This window comes from Procambarus clarkii, chromosome 37, assembly GCF_040958095.1.
Source record: "Procambarus clarkii isolate CNS0578487 chromosome 37, FALCON_Pclarkii_2.0, whole genome shotgun sequence".
Classification (NCBI taxonomy): Eukaryota; Metazoa; Arthropoda; class Malacostraca; order Decapoda; family Cambaridae; genus Procambarus; species Procambarus clarkii.
In genome coordinates, this window is record NC_091186.1 from 24,529,982 (window position 1) to 24,555,129 (window position 25,148).

The following is a 25,148-nucleotide window of genomic DNA, read 5'->3' on the forward strand; positions in this document are numbered from 1 at the left end:
AGAGAGAGAGACACAGAGAGAGAGAGAGAGAGAGAGAGAGAGAGAGAGAGAGAGAGAGAGAGAGAGAGAGAGAGAGAGAGAGAGAGAGAGAGAGAGAGAGAGAGAGAGAGAGAGAGAGAGACAGAGAGAGAGAAACTGACCTTACCAATCAACCTTACAGAGTATATATGGTTCAACTCAGAGACCACCCTGGCCTGCTCCCCCACCAGACACGAGCCGTCCTGCGCCGAAGATGTTTTCGTCAACAACTCCACCACCTGCTACTGTAACACTGACTACTGTAACCAGGCTCCTGCTACTACTACTACTGCCACGGCAGTAGTCCTTCCTCTCCTCGTCCATGTCTTACGTCAGACCCTCGAGCTCTAGCTCTTGGAACGGTCCAAAATGGGCTCTATTAGTCAACAACATTTCAAAATATCTAGAAAAATGTTCATCACAAAAAAAATGGTATAAACCATTACATTCTTTGTGTGTGTGTGCCAAGATTCCTCATCATGGATCAATTACGTCTCCACTTACGAAACCTGTATATCTTTCCCCCCGATCATATCTGTATTTTGTTAATAATTTACGAACTTCGTAACTTCGCTACCCGAAGTTATTAATAAGAGAAGTTCGTAGCGCTTCGTAGCTCAAAAAGCGATTTATTAATACAACTGAATGTGCCATGATTGAGGAAAGATGTAGAGGTTTCGTAAACGGCCACTTGCATGCTAGATCTGACAGGTTGCGTGAACATTGAGGTTAGGATGGAATGGGGGGGGGGATAGAGAAATTGAAAATAATGTTTTAATAATAATTCAAATTCAATTAAAAAATGATATTCACGAATGATTACATAGTTATAATTGAGTTAGTTTGCACATTATTTGCCAAAGAGAAAGTTATAATAAAAGTATATCTATAGTTATTATCATTATTATTATTTAATATATATATATATATATATATATATATATATATATATATATATAATCTAGATTAACATGTAGATTTAGCAGCTTTATTTGTCAGTCAATTATACAAAACCACTACAGGTGTGTCTGGTGTAAACAGCTGTACACATGTAGAAACACAGCTGACTTAGGGCGGTTAGATGCATATTAACAAAAACATATGACATAAAATAAAAATAAAGAAGCAAGTTGAAAAACTAATGTAAATTATTTACAGGGAGGGGGAGCTCACCTGTAAATATACCCCCCCCCTCTCACCATTTTACAGCAGTAGATTTAGTAGCTGATCTATAAATACAGTTCGAATACCTTTGATCTGATTTCAAAAGGATTTAAAATGCTGTAAATACAGTTCGAATACCTTTGATCTGATTTCAAAAGGATTTAAAATGCTAAAAATACAGTTCGAATACCTTTGATCTGATTTCAAAAGGATTTAAAATGCTAAAAATACAGTTCGAATACCTTTGATCTGATTTCAAAAGGATTTAAAATGCTAAAAATACAGTTCGAATACCTTTGATCTGATTTCAAAAGGATTTAAAATGCTATAAATACAGTTCGAATACCTTTGATCTGATTTCAAAAGGATTTAAAGTGCATGTCAATAAGTTATCTCTTTGCGACCGTTCCTTAAACACTATAAATGGCGAGCTGGAGTATCCTTTCTTCCTCTGTAGCCTAGTTGTTATATTTTCTCCTGTAGGCCTGCTGTACCATTATGTAGGCCTGCTGTACCATTATGTAGGGCCTGCTGTACCATTATGTAGGGCCTGCTGTACCATTATGTAGGCCTGCTGTACCATTATGTAGACCTGCTGTACCATTATGTAGGCCTGCTGTACCATTATGTTGGCCTGCTGTACCATTATGTAGGGCCTGCTGTACCATTATGTAGGGCCTGCTGTACCATTATGTAGGCCTGCTGTACCATTATGTAGGGCCTGCTGTACCATTATGTAGGGCCTGCTGTACCATTATGTAGGCCTGCTGTACCATTATGTAGGCCTGCTGTACCATTATGTAGGCCTGCTGTACCATTATGTAGGGCCTGCTGTAAAATTATGTAGGGCCTGCTGTACCATTATGTAGGGCCTGCTGTACCATTATGTAGGGCCTGCTGTACCATTATGTAGGCCTGCTGTACCATTATGTAGGCCTGCTGTACCATTATGTAGGCCTGCTGTACCATTATGTAGACCTGCTGTACCATTATGTAGGCCTGCTGTACCATTATGTAGGCCTGCTGTACCATTATGTAGGCCTGCTGTACCATTATGTTGGCCTGCTGTACCATTATGTTGGGCCTGCTGTACCATTATGTAGGGCCTGCTGTACCATTATGTAGGGCCTGCTGTACCATTATGTAGGGCCTGCTGTACCATTATGTAGGCCTGCTGTACCATTATGTTGGGCCTGCTGTACCATTATGTAGGGCCTGCTGTACCATTATGTAGGGCCTGCTGTACCATTATGTAGGCCTGCTGTACCATTATGTAGGGCTGCTGTACCATTATGTTGGGCCTGCTGTACCATTATGTAGGGCCTGCTGTACCATTATGTAGGGCCTGCTGTACCATTATGTAGGGCCTGCTGTACCATTATGTAGGGCCTGCTGTACCATTATGTTGGGCCTGCTGTACCATTATGTAGGGCCTGCTGTACCATTATGTAGGGCTGCTGTACCATTATGTAGGGCCTGCTGTACCATTATGTAGGGCCTGCTGTACCATTATGTAGGCCTGCTGTACCATTATGTTGGGCCTGCTGTACCATTATGTAGGGCCTGCTGTACCATTATGTAGGGCCTGCTGTACCATTATGTAGGCCTGCTGTACCATTATGTAGGGCCTGCTGTACCATTATGTAGGGCTGCTGTACCATTATGTAGGCCTGCTGTACCATTATGTAGGGCCTGCTGTACCATTATGTAGAGCCTGCTGTACCATTATGTAGGGCCTGCTGTACCATTATGTAGGGCCTGCTGTACCATTATGTAGGACCTGCTGTACCATTATGTTGGCCTGCTGTACCATTATGTAGGGCCTGCTGTACCATTATGTAGGGCCTGCTGTACCATTATGTTGGGCCTGCTGTACCATTATGTAGGGCCTGCTGTACCATTATGTAGGGCCTGCTGTACCATTATGTAGGCCTGCTGTACCATTATGTAGGGCCTGCTGTACCATTATATAGGCCTGCTGTACCATTATGTAGGGCCTGCTGTACCATTATGTAGGGCCTGCTGTACCATTATGTAGGCCTGCTGTACCATTATGTTGGGCCTGCTGTACCATTATGTAGGGCCTGCTGTACCATTATGTAGGGCCTGCTGTTCCATTATGTAGGCCTGCTGTACCATTATGTTGGGCCTGCTGTACCATTATGTAGGCCTGCTGTACCATTATGTAGGGCCTGCTGTTCCATTATGTAGGGCCTGCTGTACCATTATGTACGGCCTGCTGTACCATTATGTAGGGCCTGCTGTACCATTATGTAGGGCCTGCTGTACCATTATGTAGGCCTGCTGTACCATTATGTAGGGCCTGCTGTACCATTATGTAGGGCCTGCTGTACCATTATATAGGCCTGCTGTACCATTATGTAGGGCCTGCTGTACCATTATGTAGGGCCTGCTGTACCATTATGTAGGGCCTGCTGTACCATTATGTAGGGCCTGCTGTACCATTATGTAGGCCTGTTGTACCATTATGTAGGCCTGTTGTACCATTATGTAGGGCCTGCTGTACCATTATGTAGGCCTGCTGTACCATTATGTAGGGCCTGCTGTACCATTATGTAGGGCCTGCTGTACCATTATGTAGGGCCTGCTGTACCATTATGTAGGGCCTGCTGTACCATTATGTAGGGCCTGCTGTACCATTATATAGGCCTGCTGTACCATTATGTAGGGCCTGCTGTACCATTATGTAGGGCCTGTTGTACCATTATGTAGGGCCCGCTGTACCATTATGTAGGCCTGCTGTACCATTATGTAGGCCTGCTGTACCATTATGTAGGGCCTGCTGTACCATTATGTAGGCCTGCTGTACCATTATGTAGGCCTGCTGTACCATTATGTAGGCCTGCTGTACCATTATGTAGGCCTGCTGTACCATTATGTAGGGCCTGCTGTACCATTATGTAGGCCTGCTGTACCATTATGTAGGGCCTGCTGTACCATTATGTAGGCCTGCTGTACCATTATGTAGGGCCTGCTGTACCATTATGTAGGCCTGCTGTACCATTATGTAGGGCTGCTGTACCATTATGTAGGCCTGCTGTACCATTATGTAGGCCTGCTGTACCATTATGTAGGCCTGCTGTACCATTATATAGGCCCCGCTGTACCATTATGTAGGCCTGCTGTACCATTATGTAGGCCTGCTGTACCATTATGTAGGCCTGCTGTACCATTATGTAGGCCTGCTGTACCATTATGTAGGCCTGCTGTACCATTATATAGGCCCCGCTGTACCATTATGTAGGCCTGCTGTACCATTATATAGGCCCCGCTGTACCATTATGTAGGGCCTGCTGTACCATTATATAGGCCTGCTGTACCATTATGTAGGCCTGCTGTACCATTATGTAGGCCCCGCTGTACCATTATGTAGGGCCTGCTGTACCATTATGTAGGCCTGCTGTACCATTATGTAGGCCTGCTGTACCATTATGTAGGGCCTGCTGTACCATTATGTAGGCCTGCTGTACCATTATGTAGGCCTGCTGTACCATTATGTAGGGCCTGCTGTACCATTATATACATCACTTATTCTGAAGTTTTCTTTCCTAAAAACAAAGTTGATATTCCAGTAAATGTCTGAGTGACCCGTGACCCGTGACCCGTGACCCGTGACCCGTGACCCGTGACAAGTGAGGACAGGATAAAATAGATGATTGACTTTACTGGTTTGGATATATATATATATATATATATATATATATATATATATATATATATATATATATATATATATATATATATATATATATATATATATATATATATATATTTAAGAGCACATTAGACAGCACTGAAAGTGAAAGATGAATTCATTACAATATGTTTAATATATTTCATAAAACTTTTCCATAGCATCTTTGGTCGTGTCAATAAAACTCAACATATACTATTGTTTATAACGGGAAACATGGCCCTTGTATCAGCCAACTTCACTACCTCATAACTCTCTATAATAATAATAGTAATAATATTTGCATTCACCTGGGCTGTAGGAGACTCGAACCCTGGACCCCCATATGTGTGTGTGAGGGAGGCCCAGGCTCTATCAACCGAGCTATTGAGTGGTCTTAATAAGGAAAGTTTGCACTAACCAAAAGATATAGTTGACAATTTATTACAAACAGATCACCAAACTTCTTATGAAGAACTCTCCCAACCCAGAGTGAAACGCCTTTGATGAGATATGTCGTCTAGGCCTTCACATGCCCATTGGGAGACAGTTAGCCCAACGCCCTCCGTGTACAAGCAAGACATGTCTTTCAAAGGCACTTGATAGTCCACAAACTACATGCCTCTGTCAAAGAAACATGTAATTTCTTCACACAACGTCAGTGGACACAAGAGTGTAAGGTGGCTAGTTACATCAGTGTAAACATCACTGGACGCAAGAGTGTAAGGTGGCTAGTTACATCAGTGTAAACATCACTGGACACAAGAGTGTAAGGTGGCTAGTTACATCAGTGTAAACATCACTGGACACAAGAGTGTAAGGTGGCTAGTTACATCAGTGTAAACATCAATGGACGCAAGAGTGTAAGGTGGCTAGTTACATCAGTGTAAACATCACTGGACGCAAGAGTGTAAGGTGGCTAGTTACATCAGTGTAAACATCACTGGACACAAGAGTGTAAGGTGGCTAGTTACATCAGTGTAAACATCACTGGACACAAGAGTGTAAGGTGGCTAGTTACATCAGTGTAAACATCACTGGACGCAAGAGTGTAAGGTGGCTAGTTACATCAGTGTAAACATCACTGGACGCAAGAGTGTAAGGTGGCTAGTTACATCAGTGTAAACATCACTGGACGCAAGAGTGTAAGGTGGCTAGTTACATCAGTGTAAACATCACTGGACGCAAGAGTGTAAGGTGGCTGGTTACATCAGTGTAAACATCACTGGACGCAAGAGTGTAAGGTGGCTAGTTACATCAGTGTAAACATCACTGGACGCAAGAGTGTAAGGTGGCTAGTTACATCAGTGTAAACATCACTGGACGCAAGAGTGTAAGGTGGCTGGTTACATCAGTGTAAACATCAATGGACGCAAGAGTGTAAGGTGGCTAGTTACATCAGTGTAAACATCACTGGACGCAAGAGTGTAAGGTGGCTAGTTACATCAGTGTAAACATCACTGGACGCAAGAGTGTAAGGTGGCTGGTTACATCAGTGTAAACATCAATGGATGCAAGAGTGTAAGGTGGCTAGTTACATCAGTGTAAACATCACTGGACGCAAGAGTGTAAGGTGGCTGGTTACATCAGTGTAAACATCACTGGACGCAAGAGTGTAAGGTGGCTGGTTACATCAGTGTAAACATCAGTGGACGCAAGAGTGTAAGGTGGATAGTTACATCAGAGTGAACATCATTGGACGCAAGAGTGGAGGGTGGCGCAGATGGTCGCCCCGGTTGCGCACTCTCCTGGAGTCGGTCAATATCCCACCCAAACATCAGCTGTGTAAGGGACCGTCCTCCCACAGTGAGAGCAGAGCGTTGCTGCCTGTCCTACGCCGCCACGCTGCCCTCTGTCCCCGCCCTCCTGGGTGTGTCCCCTTGTGTACAAGTGTAACATCACTCAAACCCAGCACGCAGCACCTCGCCTTGAACGACGGTTTGTGTTAGTGATAATTCATACGTCCACTTCAAGGCTACGTGACATGGATGAGGGTGGGAAAGGGGGGTAGGAGATTCACCTCGTCTGATTGAGTGTGGATTGTCAGTTCAGAACGCTGTGAAAGACCCTCATGGCCAGTAGGTCAAGATAAACACCACCTTACCAGGCTGGAATATCCCGACCCACACCCCGGACAGTGGTTCGTCATGTTGATGCTAAGTTTCTCCTGCTCCTCTGATCACGCACATCTTGATGGGAAGCTGGAGGGTGTTGAGAGCTGTCCAGCCAAGCCTAGAGTCTCTCTTAATCTCTCTCAGTCTCCCCCCAGTCTCAGCCACTGGCGTGAGTCTCCAGGATAAAGTCTCTCAAGTATAAACCGGGTTATTTTGTTCCCAGTGCTGTCTTAAACACATCTGGTTCAAGAGTTTTAGTTCAGTTTAGTTCATTAATTATTCACTTTGTACCTGTGAGTGGTTGTGGGACCCCATACTCATCCTGTGAGTGGTTGTGGGACCCCATATTCATCCTGTGAGTGGTTGTGTGACCCCATATTCATCCTGTGAGTGGTTGTGGGACCCCATACTCATCCTGTGAGTGGTTGTGGGACCCCATATTCATCCTGTGAGTGGTTGTGTGACCCCATATTCATCCTGTGAGTGGTTGTGGGACCCCATATTCATCCTGTGAGTGGTTGTGGGACCCCATATTCATCCTGTGAGTGGTTGTGGGACCCCATATTCATCCTGTGAGTGGTTGTGGGACCCCATATTCATCCTGTGAGTGGTTGTGGGACCCCATATTCATCCTGTGAGTGGTTGTGGGACCCCATATTCATCCTGTGAGTGGTTGTGGGACCCCATATTCATCCTGTGAGTGGTTGTGGGACCCCATATTCATCCTGTGAGTGGTTGTGGGACCCCATATTCATCCTGTGAGTGGTAGTGGGACCCCATATTCATCCTGTGAGTGGTTGTGGGACCCCATATTCATCCTGTGAGTGGTTGTGGGACCCCATACTCATCCTGTGAGTGGTTGTGGGACCCCATATTCATCCTGTGAGTGGTTGTGGGACCCCATATTCATCCTGTGAGTGGTAATAGACCCCATATTCATCCTGTGAGTGGTTGTGGGACCCCATATTCATCCTGTGAGTGGTAATAGACCCCATATTCATCCTGTGAGTGGTTGTGGGACCCCATATTCATCCTGTGAGTGGTAATAAACCCCATATTCATCCTGTGAGTGGTTGTGGGACCCCATATTCATCCTGTGAGTGGTAATAGACCCCATATTCATCCTGTGAGTGGTTGTGGGACCCCATATTCATCCTGTGAGTGGTAATAGACCCCATATTCATCCTGTGAGTGGTTGTGGGACCCCATATTCATCCTGTGAGTGGTTGTGGGACCCCATATTCATCCTGTGAGGATCAGTGGAAAAGGTTATTGCTAAAGAAATATTATAGTATAGTGATTCGTGACATTACGCCAATAACTACGACGCCAACATGGCGTCGTAGGCCTCAATGGTGTTGACCAACATGGCGTCGTAGGCCTCAATGGTGTTGACCAACATGGCGTCGTAGGCCTCAATGGTGTTGACCAACATGGCGTCGTAGGCCTCAATGGTGTTGACCAACATGGCGTCGTAGGCCTCAATGGTGTTGACCAACATGGCGTCGTAGGCCTCAATGGTGTTGACCAACATGGCGTCGTAGGCCTCAATGGTGTTGACCAACATGGCGTCGTAGGCCTCAATGGTGTTGACCAACATGGCGTCGTATAAGATAGTGACCAACATGGCCATGTATAAGATAGTGACCAACATGACCATGTATAAGATAGTGACCAACATGGCCATGTATAAGATAGTGACCAACATGGCCACGTATAAGATAGTGACCAACATGGCCATGTATAAGATAGTGACCAACATGGCCATGTATAAGATAGTGACCAACATGGCCATGTATAAGATAGTGACCAACATGGCCATGTATAAGATAGTGACCAACATGGCCATGTATAAGATAGTGACCAACATGGGAGAATGTCTGGATATGCATGGGAGAGCAGAAGAAAGTGAGTTGGAGGGGAGGTGTTAGTAGGTGGGAGGGCGGGTGTTTGGGAGGTGTTAGTAGGTGGGAGGGCGGGTGTTTGGGAGGTGTTAGTAGGTGGGAGGGCGGGTGTTTGGGAGGTGTTAGTAGGTGGGAGGGCGGGTGTTTGGGAGGTGTTAGTAGGTGGTAGGGCGGGTGTTTGGGAGGTGTTAGTAGGTGGGAGGGCGGGTGTTTGGGAGGTGTTAGTAGGTGGTAGGGCGGGTGTTTGGGAGGTGTTAGTAGGTGGGAGGGCGGGTGTTTGGGAGGTGTTAGTAGGTGGGAGGGCGGGTGTTTGGGAGGAGGTGCGTGACAGGGCGGGATGAGGTGGTGAGAGCGAGGGCGGTGGTCCAGGGCGATCCCCCAAATGTTTCATAAGTAAAGTGTGGGAGACCCCCCCATAATGCAGATGTGCCCATCAGAACATAGTGTTTTGCATGCCAGTGTCTGAATTCTGAAATATTATGAAGCGGTGATAACACTCTATGGACTCAACGCCGAACATTTCATTCGTACGAACTTTTTTGGAATGGTGCCACGAGGGCCGACACCCCCACAAAGAGAGGTAATGGCTCTCAAACCTTGGACAGACAGAGGCAAAAAGACGTCATATTTTATAGATATACTAGTTAAGGCACCAAAGTCTGTATAGCTCCACCTCCCATAACATGCAATTACGAACATAGAAGCATGCAAGGAAGCAAAACACACACATATATATTTATGTGTAATTACCTTAGTGTAGTTACAGGATGAGAGCTGTGCTTGTGGAGTGTGTGTGTGTGTGTGTGTGTGTGTGAGTGTGTGTGTGTGTGTGTGTGTGTGTATGTGTGTGTGTGTGTGTGTGTGTGTGTGTGTGTGTGTGTGTGTGTGTATGTGTGTGTGTGTACTCACCTATATGTACTCACCTATATGTGCTTGCAGGATCGAGCATTGACTCTTGGATCCCGCCTTTCTAGCTATCGGTTGTTTACAGCAATGACTCCTGTCCCATTTCCCTATCATACCTAGTTTTAAAAGTATGAATAGTATTTGCTTCCACAACCTGTTCCCCAAGTGCATTCCATTTTTCTACTACTCTCACGCTAAAAGAAAACTTCCTAACATCTCTGTGACTCATCTGAGTTTCCAGTTTCCACCCATGTCCCCTCGTTCTGTTATTATTACGTGTGAACATTTCATCTATTTCCACTTTATCAATTCCCCTGAGTATTTTATATGTCCCTATCATATCTCCTCTCTCCCTTCTTTTCTCTAGTGTCGTTAGGTTCAGTTCCTTCAGCCGCTCTTCATATCCCATCCCTCGTAACTCTGGGACAAGCCTCGTCGCAAACCTCTGAACCTTCTCCAGTTTCTTTATGTGTTTCTTCAGGTGGGGGCTCCATGATGGCGCGGCATACTCTAAGACGGGTCTCACGTAGGCAGTGTAAAGCGCCCTAAAAGCTTCCTCATTTAGGTTTCTGAATGAAGTTCTAATTTTCGCCAGTGTAGAGTACGCTGCTGTCGTTATCCTATTTATATGTGCCTCAGGAGTTAGATTAGGTGTCACATCCACTCCCAGGTCTCTTTCTCGAATCGTTACAGGTAGGCTGTTCCCCTTCATTGTGTACTGTCCCTTTGGTCTCCTGTCACCTGATCCCATTTCCATAACTTTACATTTACTGGTGTTAAACTCCAGGAGCCATTTCCCTGACCATCTCTGCAGCCTGTTTAAGTCCTCTTGGAGGATCCTACAATCCTCGTCTGTCACAACTCTTCTCATTAATTTTGCGTCATCTGCAAACATTGACATGTATGATTCCACTCCTGTAAACATATCATTTACGTAAATTAGAAAGAGGATTGGTCCCAGCACCGATCCTTGAGGTACTCCACTTGTTACTGTTCGCCAGTCCGACTTTTCGCCCCTTACCATTACCCTCTGGCTCCTTCCTGTTAGGTAGTTCTTCACCCATACTAGGGCCTTTCCGCTTACTCCTGCCTGCCTCTCAAGTTTGTATAGCAGTCTCATGTGCGGTACCGTATCAAAGGCCTTTTGGCAGTCAAGAAATATGCAGTCTGCCCAGCCTTCTCTGTCCTGCCTTATCCTTGTTACTTTATCATAGAATTCTAAAAGGTTTGTTAGGCATGATTTCCCTGTCCAGAACCCATGTTGGTGCTTGTTTACAAACCCAATGCTCTCCAGGTGCTCAACAAGTCTTAGCCTAATTATTCTTTCAAGAATTTTGCAGGGGATGCTTGTCAGTGATACGGGTCTGTAGTTAAGTGCCTCCTCCCTATCACCCTTTTTGAAAATCGGTACGACATTTGCCTCCTTCCAGCAACTGGGCAATTCTCCCGTCATAAGTGACTCATTAAAGATCATTGCCAGAGGCACGCTGAGAGCCTGCGCTGCCTCTTTGAGTATCCACGGTGATACTTTGTCTGGTCCAACAGCTTTATTTGCATCCAGTGTTGTCAACTGTTTCATTACATCCTCTGCTGTCAGCTCTATATCCGATAGTCTTTCATCTTGCGTAATCTCTTCTAACAATGGGAGCTGCTCAGGCTCGGTTGTGAACACTCCATGGAATTTTGCATTCAGTACCTCGCAGATTTCCTTGTCGCTTTCTGTATATGCCCCTTCTGTTTTCCTCAGTCTTGTCACTTGGTCATTTACCGAGTCTTGTCACACATTTACCATTTACTTGGTGTGTGTGTGTGTGTGTGTGTGTGTGTGTGTGTGTGTGTGTGTGTGTGTGTATGTGTGTGTGTGTGTGTGTGTGTGTGTGTGTGTGTGTATGTGTGTGTGTGTGTGTGTGTGTGTGTGTGTGTGTGTGTGTGTGTGTGTGTGTGTGTATGTGTGTGTGTGTGTGTGTGTGTGTGTGTGTGTGTGTGTGTGTGTGTGTGTGTGTGTGTGTGTGTGTGTGTGTGTGTGTATGTGTGTGTGTGTGTGTGTGTGTGTGTGTGTGTGTGTGTGTGTGTGTGTGTATGTGTGTGTGTGTGTGTGTGTGTGTGTGTGTGTGTGTGTGTGTGTGTGTGTGTATGTGTGTGTGTGTGTGTGTGTGTGTGTGTGTGTGTGTGTGTGTGTGTGTGTGTGTGTGTGTGTGTGTGTGTGTGTGTGTGTGTGTGTGTGTGTGTGTGTATGTGTGTGTGTATGTACTCACCTAATTGTACTCACCTAATTGTGCTTGCGGGGGTTGAGCTCTGGCTCTTTGGTCCCGCCTCTCAACCGTCAATCAACTGGTGTACAGATTCCTGAGCCTATTGGGCTCTATCATATCTACATTTGAAACTGTGTATGGAGTCAGCCTCCACCACATCACTTCCTAATGCATTCCATTTACTAACTACTCTGACACTGAAAAAGTTCTTTCTAACGTCTCTGTGGCTCATTTGGGTACTCAGCTTCCACCTGTGTCCCCTTGTTCGCGTCCCACCAGTGTTGAATAGTTCATCCTTGTTTACCCGGTCGATTCCTCTGAGGATTTTGTAGGTTGTGATCATGTCCCCCCTTACTCTTCTGTCTTCCAGTGTCGTGAGGTGCATTTCCCGCAGTCTTTCCTCATAACTCATGCCTCTTAGTTCTGGGACTAGTCTAGTAGCATACCTTTGGACTTTTTCCAGCTTCGTCTTGTGCTTGACAAGGTACGGGCTCCATGCTGGGGCCGCATACTCCAGGATTGGTCTTACATATGTGGTGTACAAGATTCTGAATGATTCCTTACACAGGTTCCTGAACGCCGTTCTGATGTTAGCCAGCCTCGCATATGCCGCAGACGTTATTCTCTTTATGTGGGCTTCAGGAGACAGGTTTGGTGTGATATCAACTCCTAGATCTTTCTCTCTGTCTGTTTCATTAAGTACTTCATCTCCTATTCTGTATCCTGTGCCTGGCCTCCTGTTTCCACTGCCTAGTTTCATTACTTTGCATTTACTCGGGTTGAACTTCAACAGCCATTTGTTGGACCATTCACTCAGTCTATCCAGGTCATCTTGTAGCCTCCTACTATCATCCTCTGTTTCAATCCTCCTCATAATTTTTGCATCGTCGGCAAACATTGAGAGGAACGAATCTATACCCTCTGGGAGATCATTTACATATACCAGAAACAGTATAGGTCCAAGGACTGACCCCTGCGGGACTCCACTTGTGACGTCTCGCCAATCTGAGACCTCACCCCTCACACAGACTCGTTGTCTCCTGTTGCTTAGGTATTCCTCTATCCACCGGAGTACCTTCCCTCTCACTCCAGCCTGCATCTCCAACTTTCGCACTAGCCTCTTGTGTGGTACTGTATCAAAGGCTTTCTGACAATCCAAAAATATGCAGTCTGCCCACCCTTCTCTTTCTTGCCTTATTTTTGTTGCCTGGTCGTAGAATTCAAGTAACCCTGTGAGGCAGGACCTGCCATCCCTGAACCCATGTTGATGCTGTGTTACAAAGTTCCTTCGCTCCAGATGCTCCACTAGTTTTTTTCGCACAATCTTCTCCATCAGCTTGCATGGTATGCAGGTTAGGGACACTGGCCTGTAGTTCAGTGCCTCCTGTCTATCCCCTTTCTTGTATATCGGGACTACGTTAGCTGCGTTATGTGTGTGTGTGTGTGTGTGTGTGTGTGTGTGTGTGTGTGTGTGTGTGTGTGTGTGTTTGTGTGTGTGTGTGTGTGTGTGTGTGTGTGTGTGTGTGTGTGTGTGTGTGTGTGTGTGTGTGTGTGTGTTTACTAGTTGTGTTTTTGCGGGGGTTGAGCTTTGCTCTTTCGGCCCGCCTCTCAACTGTCAATCAACTGGTTTTTTTTTACTAACTAACTACTAACTACTTTTTTTTTTCCCACACCACACACACCCCAGGAAGCAGCCCGTGACAGCTGACTAACTCCCAGGTACCTATTTACTGCTAGGTAACAGGGGCACTTAGGGTGAAAGAAACTTTGCCCATTTGTTTCTGCCTCGTGCGGGAATCGAACCCGCGCCACAGAATTACGAGTCCTGCGCGCTATCCACCAGCCTACGAGGCCCCATGTGTGTGTGTGTGTGTGTGTGTGTGTGTGTGTGTGTGTGTGTGTGTGTCTGTGTGTGTGTGTGTGTGTGTGTGTGTGTGTGTGTGTATGTGTGTGTGTGTGTGTGTGTGTGTGTGTGTGTGTGTGTGTGTGTGTGTGTGTGTGTGTGTGTGTGTGTGTGCCATACCATTCAAGAACTTGTAGAGTTTCCTTACCATGAATTTTTATAGCGTGTGTTTCTGTATATAATAAGCAACAATATATAAAACATACCTTTTATTTAATATATTTACAAAATACATTTAGGCAGGGGAAAAATTAGCCAAATGTCGTCAGTGTAAAGTTTCAATAATTACCCCAAAAATGTATATCAACTAAACAACCCTTCCTCAGACTAAGTCCATTCCATCCAGCGGTCGACCCCAAAGACACATTCATCAATTTTAACATGCTGTTCATTCAAAACAGGAATTTTATCAAATATAAATATTATTTATATTAGCATATTGTGCATATATAGGCATAGGTTAGGTTAGGTGTTTAGGTTCTGTTGGCGATTATTTGTATTTGTAGTACGTGGGTGAAGCATTTACAGCGTTGTGGTTCGAACAAAATTCGTCAGTGATGCACTTGTTCCGGATATGTTCGAACGTCAGCAATTGTGAGTCGTGTGTAAACCGCTTTTCATTCATAAACAGGGGGTTTGGCGGGTGAATGGAATCACTTTTGGATCTTTATTTGGAGGACGGGCTGTTTACAGTGTTGTGGTTCGAACACAAGTCGTCAGTGAAGCACTTGTTCCGGGAGTGTTCGGACGTCAGCAGTTGTGAGTCGTGTGTAAACAGCTGTCATTCACAAACGAGGGGTTTGGCGGCTGGATTAACGAGCTTGGAGCTTTGTATACAAGAACGGGCTGTTGGATGATGGCGACGGGTGATTTTTCTCGAGCAGTGCTTCGTTCACGTCCTCTGCTCGAATCGTACGTCTCAAAATGCACGTATGATAGACAAAAGCCAACCATCTAACCTGACCTAAGTTACGCCTAACTATTCAACACATTCAAATATGAAACAATATTGTCTTATATTTGAGAAAAAAAAATTGAATACAGAGTACGTTAAAATTGATGAATTACGTCTTTGGGGAGTCGGCCGCCGCTTAAACGAGCCTAGCCTGTGGCCAGGAAGGAACGAGAACGTAGGTGAACCAGCCACAATCGACTTGAGAATGGTCCAGGACGAAACGTCGTCGTCCCTTCATTTTCTAGTGTGTGGTCTGGTCAACAGCCTCCAAACTCATCTTTAACGGAAACAATTAGTTACACGAAGAAAGTCATACTGTATTAATTTTTTTTTTTTTTTTTTTTTTTTTTGAGATATATACAAGAGTTGTTACATTCTTGTACAGCCACTAGTACGCGTAGCGTTTCGGGCAAGTCCTTAATCCTATGGTCCCTGGAATACGATCCCCTGCCGCGAAGAATCGTTTTTTCATCCAAGTACACATTTTACTGTTGCGTTAAACAGAGGCTACAGTTAAGGAATTGCGCCCAGTAAATCCTCCCCGGCCAGGATACGAACCCATGACATAGCGCTCGCGGAACGCCAGGCGAGTGTCTTACCACTACACCACGGAGACTAGCGTGATGACTAACGTCATCAAACGTCACCTCCAAAGGCGGGAATTAGGAGCTGAAGTTCGACCCTGCCTGTACATCTGAGCGAGTACACAAAACCACACATAACATATACATAACATACATACACACACACTGCATACATACTCAGTATACACACACACACACACTAAAAATACACATTCATAAAAATACACACACACACCTCACACTAACCGAAGCAAAACTCGCTCTGCTTTAAATCAAACATCATAGTTTTCATAGTAATTGACCCCCCCCTTCCACCCCCCCATCCCCCACACCCTCCCCCATCCCCCACACCCTCCCCATCCCCCCCCCCACCCTCCCCATCCCCCCCAACCCTCCCCCATCCCCCCACACCCTCCCCATCCCCCCACACCCTCCCCCATCCTCCCACACACACTCCCCCATCCCCCCACATCCTCCCCATCCCCCCCACACCCTCCCCCATCCCCCCACACCCTCCCCCATACCCCCACACCCTCCCCATCCCCCCACACCCTCCCCCATCCCCCCCACACACCCTCCCCCACACCCTCCCCATCCCCCCACACCCTCCCCATCCCCCCACACCCTCCCCATCCCCCCCACACTCTCCCCCATCCCCCCCACACCCTCCCACATCCCCCCCACACCCTCCCCCATCCCCCCACACCCTCCCCATCCCCCCACACCCTCCCCCATCCCCCCACACCCTCCCCCATACCCCCCACACCCTCCCCCAACCCTCCCCCACCCTCCCCCATCCCCCCACACCCCCATCCCCCCACACTCTCCCCCATCCCCCCACACCCTCCCCCATCCCCCCACACCCTCCCCCATCCCCCCACACCCTCCCCCATCCCCCCACACCCTCCCCCATCCCCCCCCATCCCCCACACCCTCCCCCATCCCCCCACACACCCTCCCCCATCCCCCTACACCCTCCCAATCCCCCCACACCCTCCCCATCCCCCCACACCCTCCCCCATCCCCCCAGACCCTCCCCATCCCCCCCACACCCTCCCCATCCCCCCCACACCTTCCCCATCCCCCCACACCCTCCCCATCCCCCACACTCTCCCCCATCCCCCCCACACAAACTCCCCCATCCCTCCACACCCTCCCCCATCCCCCCCCACACCCTCCCCCATCCCCCCACACCCTCCCCATCCCCCCACACCCTCCCCATCCCCCCCACACCCTCCCCCATCCCCCCACACCCTCCCCATCCCCCCACACCCTCCCCCATCCCCCCCACACACCCTCCACACCCTCCCCCATCCCCCACACACCCTCCCCCCACACACCCTCCCCATCCCCCCACACCCTCCCCCATCCCCCCACACCCTCCCCCATCCCCCCACACCCTCCCCATCCCCCCACACCCTCCCCATCCCCCCCACACCCTCCCCCATCCCCTTACACCCTCCCCATCCCCCCACACCCTTCCCATCCCCCCACACCCTCCCCATCCCCTCACACCCTCCCCATCCCCCCCACACACCCTCCCCATCCCCCCACACCCTCCCCCATCCCCCCACACCCTCCCCCATCCCCCCACACACCCTCCCCATCCCCCCACACCCTCCCCCATCCCCCCACACACCCTCCCCCATCCCCCCACACCCTCCCCATCCCCCCACACACCCTCCCCATCCCCCACACCCTCCCCCATCCCCCACACCCTCCCCCATCCCCCCACACACCCTCCCCCATCCCCCCACACCCTCCCCATCCCCCCACACCCTCCCCCATCCCCCCACACACCCTCCCCATCCCCCCACACCCTCCCCCATCCCCTCACACCCTCCCCCATCTCCCCCACACACCCTCCCCCATCCCCCCACACCCTCCCCCATCCCCCCACACCCCCTCCCCATCCCCCACACCCCCTCCCCATCCCCCCACACCCTCCCCCATCCCCCCACACCCTCCCCTCGCTATAATTTGACGCTGAAAGAATCACTTAAACACAGCAATCGCTCACAAATCCCGTCCTCGCTGAAAGAAAACACATTCAAACGACTGTGTCAATCGTGTCTATTCATATTTGATGTGAATGATCACAATTCTCTTTGAGATTAGAGCCGTTTGACAAGGCTCTTGAACCCCTTATATGTCAATTCCCTCTGATATATATGCGTCGAGACGGTACAATATTTATAGGACAGTTCAACCCGTCTACTTTTGGGGTAGACAGGGATTTTTTTTTTAATAATTGTACTCGCCTCGTAGTGCTTGCAGGGGGTTGAGCTCAGCTTCGGGTCTTTGGTCCCGCCTCGTAGCCTGGTGGATAGCGCGCAGGACTCGTAATTCTGTGGCGCGGGTTCGATTCCCGCACGAGGCAGAAACAAATGGGCAAAGTTTCTTTCACCCCTGAATGCCCCTGTTACCTAGCAGTAAATAGGTACCTGGGAGTTAGTCAGCTGTCACGGGCTGCTTCCTGGGGGGTGGAGGCCTGGTCTAGGACCGGGCCGCGGGGACACTAAAAAAAAAAAAAAACCGAAATCATCTCAAGATAACCGCCTCTCAACTGGTGATTGTAGAGGTTAGCTGATGTAGAGATGGTTGACGTGGCGGTCCATGGTCTTGGGCCCCGCCTTTCTAGAGATGTCATCTGTATCATGCTACGACTCTTAGTTCCCCCCCCCTGGGGGGTTTCTTATCTGTATAGAGTTAGCTTGATCCAGGTCCTCTTCCTGTGCAGTTCAATTGTTCATAAATCCCACACTGAACAAGTGTTTCCTCTCAGACTTCACCTACCTTTATGTATTTATTTAATTTCCAACTAAGTAAGATCAAGTCAGTAAATTAAAGTGCAGAAGGCCTATTGACTTATAGGAGGCAGCTCCTATTGGTCTATACGAGGCAGCTCCTATTGGTCCATACGAGGCAGCTCCTATTGGCCCATACGAGGCAGCTCCTATTGGTCCATACGAGGCAGCTGCTATTGGTCCATACGAGGCAGCTGCTATTGGTCCATACGAGGCAGCTACTATTGGTCCATACGAGGCAGCCCCTATTGGTCCATACGAGGCAGCTCCTATTGGTCCATACGAGGCAGCTCCTATTGGTCCATACGAGGCAGCTCCTATTGGTCCATACGAGGCAGCTCCTATTGGTCCATACGAAGCAGCTCCTATTGGTCTATACGAGGCAGCTCCTATTGGTCCATACGAGGCAGCTCCTATTGGTCCATACGAGGCAGCTGCTATTGGTCCATACGAGGCAGCTCCTATTGGTCCATACGAGGCAGCCCCTATTGGTCCATACGAGGCAGCTCCTATTGGTCCATACGAGGCAGCTCCTATTGGCCCATACGAGGCAGCTCCTACTGGTCCATACGAGGCAGCTCCTATTGGTCCATACGAGGCAGCTCCTATTGGTCCATACGAGGCAGCTCCTATTGACCCATACGAGGCAGCTCCTATTGGTCCATACGAGGCAGCTCCTATTGGCCCATACGAGGCAGCTCCTATTGGTCCATACGAGGCAGCCCCTATTGGTCCATACGAGGCAGCTCCTATTGGTCCATACGAGGCAGCTCCTATTGGTCCATACGAGGCAGCCCCTATTGGTCCATACGAGGCAGCTCCTATTGGTCCATACGAGGCAGCTCCTATTGGTCCATACGAGGCAGCTCCTATTGGCCCATACGAGGCAGCTCCTATTGGTCCATACGAGGCAGCTAATATTGGTCCATACGAGGCAGCCCCTATTGGTCCATACGAGGCAGCTCCTATTGGTCCATACGAGGCAGCTCCTATTTATATCCACCCAAACTTTTTAATATACACGTCTATCCCAGCTCCTTGTCCTCATATCCCAGCTTCTTAGCCTCATATCCCAGCTCCTTGTCCTCATATCCCAGCTCCTTGTCCTCATATCCCAGCTCCTTGTCCTCATATCCCGGCACCCTCCCTGGCACCCCGTGCAAGACAAGAGGGGTTCCCCTTCAAGAGGCGGGACTCTTGTGTCCGGAAATCTATTTATATCCCACGGGCTTACACCAGTCTATTTTAGCCCCCACCACTGTGTAGGTTGTGTACACCACTGGTGGTAGTGGTGGTAGTGGTTGTGGTGGTAGTGGTAGAGAGTGGTGATGGTGGTGGTGCAAGTGGAGGGCGATGGTGGTGGCGCTCCGTAAATGTCACCAGGAGAGAAAAATAGTCAATATCGACAACCTTTCGTGTGTTCCTCTTGAGAGAACTAACCAGGTACACTCCATACATGTGAGTGTACCTTAGAAGTACACTGAGTGTACTGAGTGTGAGTGTACCTGAGATGTATACTCACATGTGTGGAGCACAAGAGGAGGGGGGGGGGATCAGCAGCCCTTGTACTAGTGCTGCTGAGGCTTTGGGGGTTCGATAACCTCGTCCTCTCGAACTGTACATAAAGCATTTTTGACGTACAACTCCCACAACGGTCAAAATATGACGTACTGTACATCACAGCGGCTCGCAAAATTAAACGTGGTGTCACCGTTTTCTATTCGTGGGGGGTCCTCGGTTTGGTAAGGTTCGAGCAGTTTAATACATCATTTATGTGACGTTGGGAACGTTCGAGAGGACGGACTAGACGATTCGCCTATAATTCAAATCCTATAATTAGCTGTCACCTGTTGGCTCAATTTCTATAATGGCCTGTCTCCTATATAGTTTAACAATGTTAAACCTGTCATAACTGTGTGTCAGGTGTCATCAAGAGAGGTGTCAGATGCAAGGAACCGTGCAAGGAACCTCTCATTCTGGGCGGGCATTGAACCCGGGTCCAAGAAGATACGGTCCGGTCTTGTGTACGATATTGGCTTCTTATAAGTTCTCAATCGACGCACGATGAGTTCGTTGTTTGCCTGAATAACTAAAGCAACGTTCTCTAAAACATAACGAAGGTAATAACGTATAATGCCCTCGTTACCTCATATAATACCCAATCCTCGTTATTGGGTATTATACATGCATGAAGCCTCAGCTCCGGCCCCCTGGCCATCTGAGGGAGGCTAAGAACACCATGTATAGACTAATTTATAATTCATACATATAATTTATGTATATATTGCAATTATCATTTACTAATCGTAATTCCTTTCGGTGCACAGAGTGAGCTACAGACTCAAGAGTGACGCGGTTGACAGATAAGAGGAGCGGTGGTGTGAATGTTGACATCAGGGTATCAGCCTACCCATACTTCCTCTGGCGTCCACACGGGTCGCTGCCCTGGGCTAGAGTAGCTGTGGCTACCGTGTCCCCCGTGTCGTGTCCTCGCTCTGCCCGACGACACCACCGCCTCCCGCTGACACGACACATCAGTGGAGGCAAGTCTTGTCCCAGTCTGTAATTACTCATATTCATACCGTCTCTTGATGTCTGTAAACGGTGCATGATGTGTAAGTTAACGTTATTGCTGTGTTCCTTGTTGTTGGAGAGAGAGAGAGAGAGAGAGAGAGAGAGAGAGAGAGAGAGAGAGAGAGAGAGAGAGAGAGAGAGAGAGAGAGAGAGAGAGAGAGAGAGAGAGAGAGAGACTCTTTTAGTGAGAGCTAAGATTGTTATGCACGAATGGGATCAAACCCGGCACGGCAGAGGTCGTACATATGGTCTGAAATAAAATATGGGGGAAGGGGTTACAGGTTGATATTTTTATATTTAATAAAGTATTTAACTTAGGCCGACCACTACCAGTCTATGTCCGTCCCGTACCACAGACTATTTCCCCTGCAAAGCTGGGTGAGGATATCCCCAAACGCCTCGGACAGCAGCCCGTCCTCCAAACAAAAGTCCAAGAGTGATTCCATCAACCCGCCAAACCCCCTGTTTATGAATGAAAAACGGTTTACACACGACTCACACAACCCGTCCTCGACTCAAGTCCATTCCATCCAGCGGTCGACCCCACAGACGCATTCATAAATTTATTCATGCTGTTCATTCAAAAAAAGGAATTTTCTCAAATGTAAATTAATATTATAGTATATTAGCATATTGTGCATATATAGGCATAGGTTAGGTTAGGAGTTTAGGGTCTGTTGGCGATTATTTGTATCTGTAGTACGTGGGTGAAGCATTTATAGCGTTGTGGTTCGAAAAAAAATCGTCAGTGAAGCACTTGTTCCGGATATGTTCGAACGTCAGCAGTTGTGAGTCGTGTGTAAACCGCTTTTCATTCATAAACAGGGGGTTTGGCGGGTGGATGGAATCACTTTTGGATCTTTGTTTGGAGGACGGGCTGGTTGAGGACGGGTTGCGAGCATTACAGCTCGAACATTTAAAAGGGCAGACAAGTGGAAACGTAAATACTTGATGAATTCTCAGAGAAACTTCAACATTCATCCTGCGGCCAACAGATGGCAGCACATTGTGTTGTTGTGATGCCATAGTGCGCCATTCCTTCAATTATTTACACTTAAATAATGCGATATTTTAACAAATATATATATTCAAATAATGACTACTGGCATACCAAGATATTATGTTATATTATGATAAGCAATTAATTAATTAAACTCAATTACACACAGGTCTTATATAAGTGGACAGTTTAGTCTGTCCACTGTTAGTTTCAATCGACTTGAGAATGGTCCAGGACGGACCGAAACGTCGTCGTCCCTTCAATTTCTAGTGTGTGGTCTGGTCAACGGACAGTTTAGTGCTTATTTTAAAATTTAAATTTTGCTTCAAAGTCACAGGAAGAATGACGCTACGCTGAGTACCGACACTCATTATGTGAGTGAACAAGGGTCATTTTAAATCTAAATGGATTTAGATCCATTTTTGATCCATCAATAAAAGGGCGATTTGAGTAGGATCATTGATACACATTTATCTCATTAATACCTAGTTAATATCCACTATCTTATGATATTAAAATCCACGTATTTAAAGATAAAGATTAAGCCACCCAAAAGGTGGCACGGGCATGAATAGCCCGTAAATTGGCCCATACGATGTAGTTCCTATTTATATCCACCTAATCCCATTCATATATATGTCATTAAACCTCACTTCACCTCTATCCTGCCTTTATATATCCAATCTACTGACTTGTAAATCCATCCTTCTGAAGACGTATTACTAAATACGAAAGTACTTAAGGAAATTCCTGTTTCAATCCTTCCTTTGAGGTCTGACACTGTCAGACCTTATAAGACCTATGTTAAATATATATATATATATATATATATATATATATATATATATATATATATATATATATATATATATATATATATATATATATATATATATATATATATATATATATATATAACTGAAAACTCACACCCCAGAAGTGACTCGAACCCATACTCCCAGGAGCAACGCAACTGGTATGTACAGGGACACCTTAATCCGCTTGACCATCACGACCGGACATAAGGAAGTGATAGCCGAGGCTATTTGAACCACTTCCCCGCCGGCACTCGGATGGTAATCTTGGGCATAGCATTTTATCAAATCTATATATATATATATATATATATATATATATATATATATATATATATATATATATATATATATATATATATATCTTCACATTAGCTCCAAAACTCAATGTAATAATTGGACTTACAATAAGTGACAGGAGAGAGTTTTTGCTGCACTTGTTATCGAGCTGAATGTCGATATGTAGTCAATAATTCTAAAGGCTTAACCCTCACTATAAATTGTTCTGTTCCATGAAATTATGCCCCCCCCCCCCACACTGGTTACAGTCACACAGTTTGGGCACCTTTTACCCCCTCTAACCCCACTCTGGGAAGCTTAATTTTAGCTCCCACACACACACACACACGCTGGTACCTGGTTGATGGGGTTCTGGGAGTTCTTCTACTCCCCAAGCCCGGCCCGAGGCCAGGCTTGACTTGTGAGAGAGCACTGGCAACAAATAGCCACTATCTCTGAATAGACAGCCATAGACTGTGTACAAACAGCCATGCATGTGTACAAATAGCCATGTGTATGTATACAAATAGCCATGTGTATGTATACAAATAGCCATGTGTATGTATACAAATAGCCATGTGTATGTGTGCAAGTAGTCATAATCCCGTACCCGAAAATTATGTTGTAATTTGCCATCTATTAGGATTTAATAATCACTATGTTGTTTAACATTAATAAATATACATATGTATCTCTGTATGATAATTTTTGTCATTGATTCGTATACTTAATTAGTATTATTATAAGGAAATTGATTTTATATGTTTTTTTCAGAAGTATATTGTGAGAGGCTGGAGCCTAGTCCCAGGAGCTGAGAGGTGAACGAAGGAAGCTAGGAGTGTCCTAGGACTAGGCGCGCTAGAGGGGAAGCTAGGAGTCCCAGCTATGTTTCAGCAAAGGAAGGAAACGTGAGGCAGCCTGCTGGGATCCCAGCCGTGTCCCAGGATCTGAAGGTGAGGCTGCTGGGATCCCAGCCGTGTCCCAGGATCTGAAGGTGAGGCTGCTGGGATCCCAGCCGTGTCCCAGGATCTGAAGGTGAGGGAGCATGACAGGAAGCATCCTAGCAATATCCTAGGAGCCATACGGGAAGAGTATATTAGTGAGTTTCCAGCTAGGTGTGAGTACTTAGGAGGTAGACTAAGGTGTCAGGAGTATTCCTAGCCGCGTCCTAGGAGTAAGGAATGAAGTGAGGGGTGAGAGGAGAATTCTCAGCTGTGAGTAATTAATTAGAATTAACTAATTAATTAGATGAGGGGAGAGAAACTATCGATAGTCCCGGCCGCGTACCCCGGACTGGTCTCACGATTGGCCACTCCGTAAAAAAATAAAACTGTATAGCCTAACAAGAAACGTAGGACTGTTCTCGGAAATCCGTTCCCCCTAACATGTTAACATAGTATAGTTAGTCAACGAAAGTTTTAAGAGAATGGGAACGTGACGTCATCACCACAAACGCATATTACACATCTCATTTCTTTAAACCACCTGTTTAAACATTAGATTTAATAAAAAAAACATATTTTTTTTTTTTGCAGGGATATTCTTGCGCGGGTCCTAAGCCTCTGGCTGGCCCACTGGGCGGGCCCTAAGCCTCTGGCTGGCCCACTGGGCGGGCCCTAAGCCTCTGGCTGGCCCACTGGGCGGGCCCTAAGCCTCTGGCTGGCCCACTGGGCGGGCCCTAAGCCTCTGGCTGGCCCACTGGGCGGGCCCTAAGCCTCTGGCTGGCCCACTGAGTGTTGCTTGTTTCTGTTTTACTTGGGCGGAGTATGAGTATTTATGACTCGTATGGTCACTTCAGTAAGATTTTGTCCCACGTGTTTAAAAACTTCTTCTGCTCTGTTTAATCTTAAGTTGAAATCTTAATGGGCTTGTAACTGTGCACTGTGTTAAATAATGTTCCAGTGGTCTGTCGGGCATTTCTCCAGTGTTGACATTTCCTCTCATCTTCCGGAACCTGTAAGCCTATTTCCCATGCACATGGGTATCCAAGCCTGATGCGATATAAGTGTACTTCTGTTGTTCTACTGCTCCCTTTCATCAAACTAAGTGGTTCGTAGTTGGTTAATTTCTTGTTGAATTCCTGATGTTGCAACTGCTGTGTTGTCATCAATGTACATCTTTTGAACAGTTATCTATGCTGTTACTTAAGCAAAAACAAAATTCGTCAGTGAAGCACTTG

The 25,148-nt window shown here is 46.9% G+C and overlaps 1 long non-coding RNA gene across 1 annotated transcript; it reads left to right on the plus strand.

The window, feature by feature from the left end:
- The first annotated feature begins 6,651 nt into the window (after window positions 1-6,651).
- On the plus strand, window positions 6,652-23,922 carry LOC138372073 (uncharacterized). Its single transcript, XR_011230682.1, has 3 exons — window positions 6,652-6,814; window positions 20,629-20,844; window positions 23,744-23,922. It is a non-coding gene; the product is annotated as an uncharacterized lncRNA (long non-coding RNA).
- The last annotated feature ends 1,226 nt before the right edge of the window (window positions 23,923-25,148 follow it).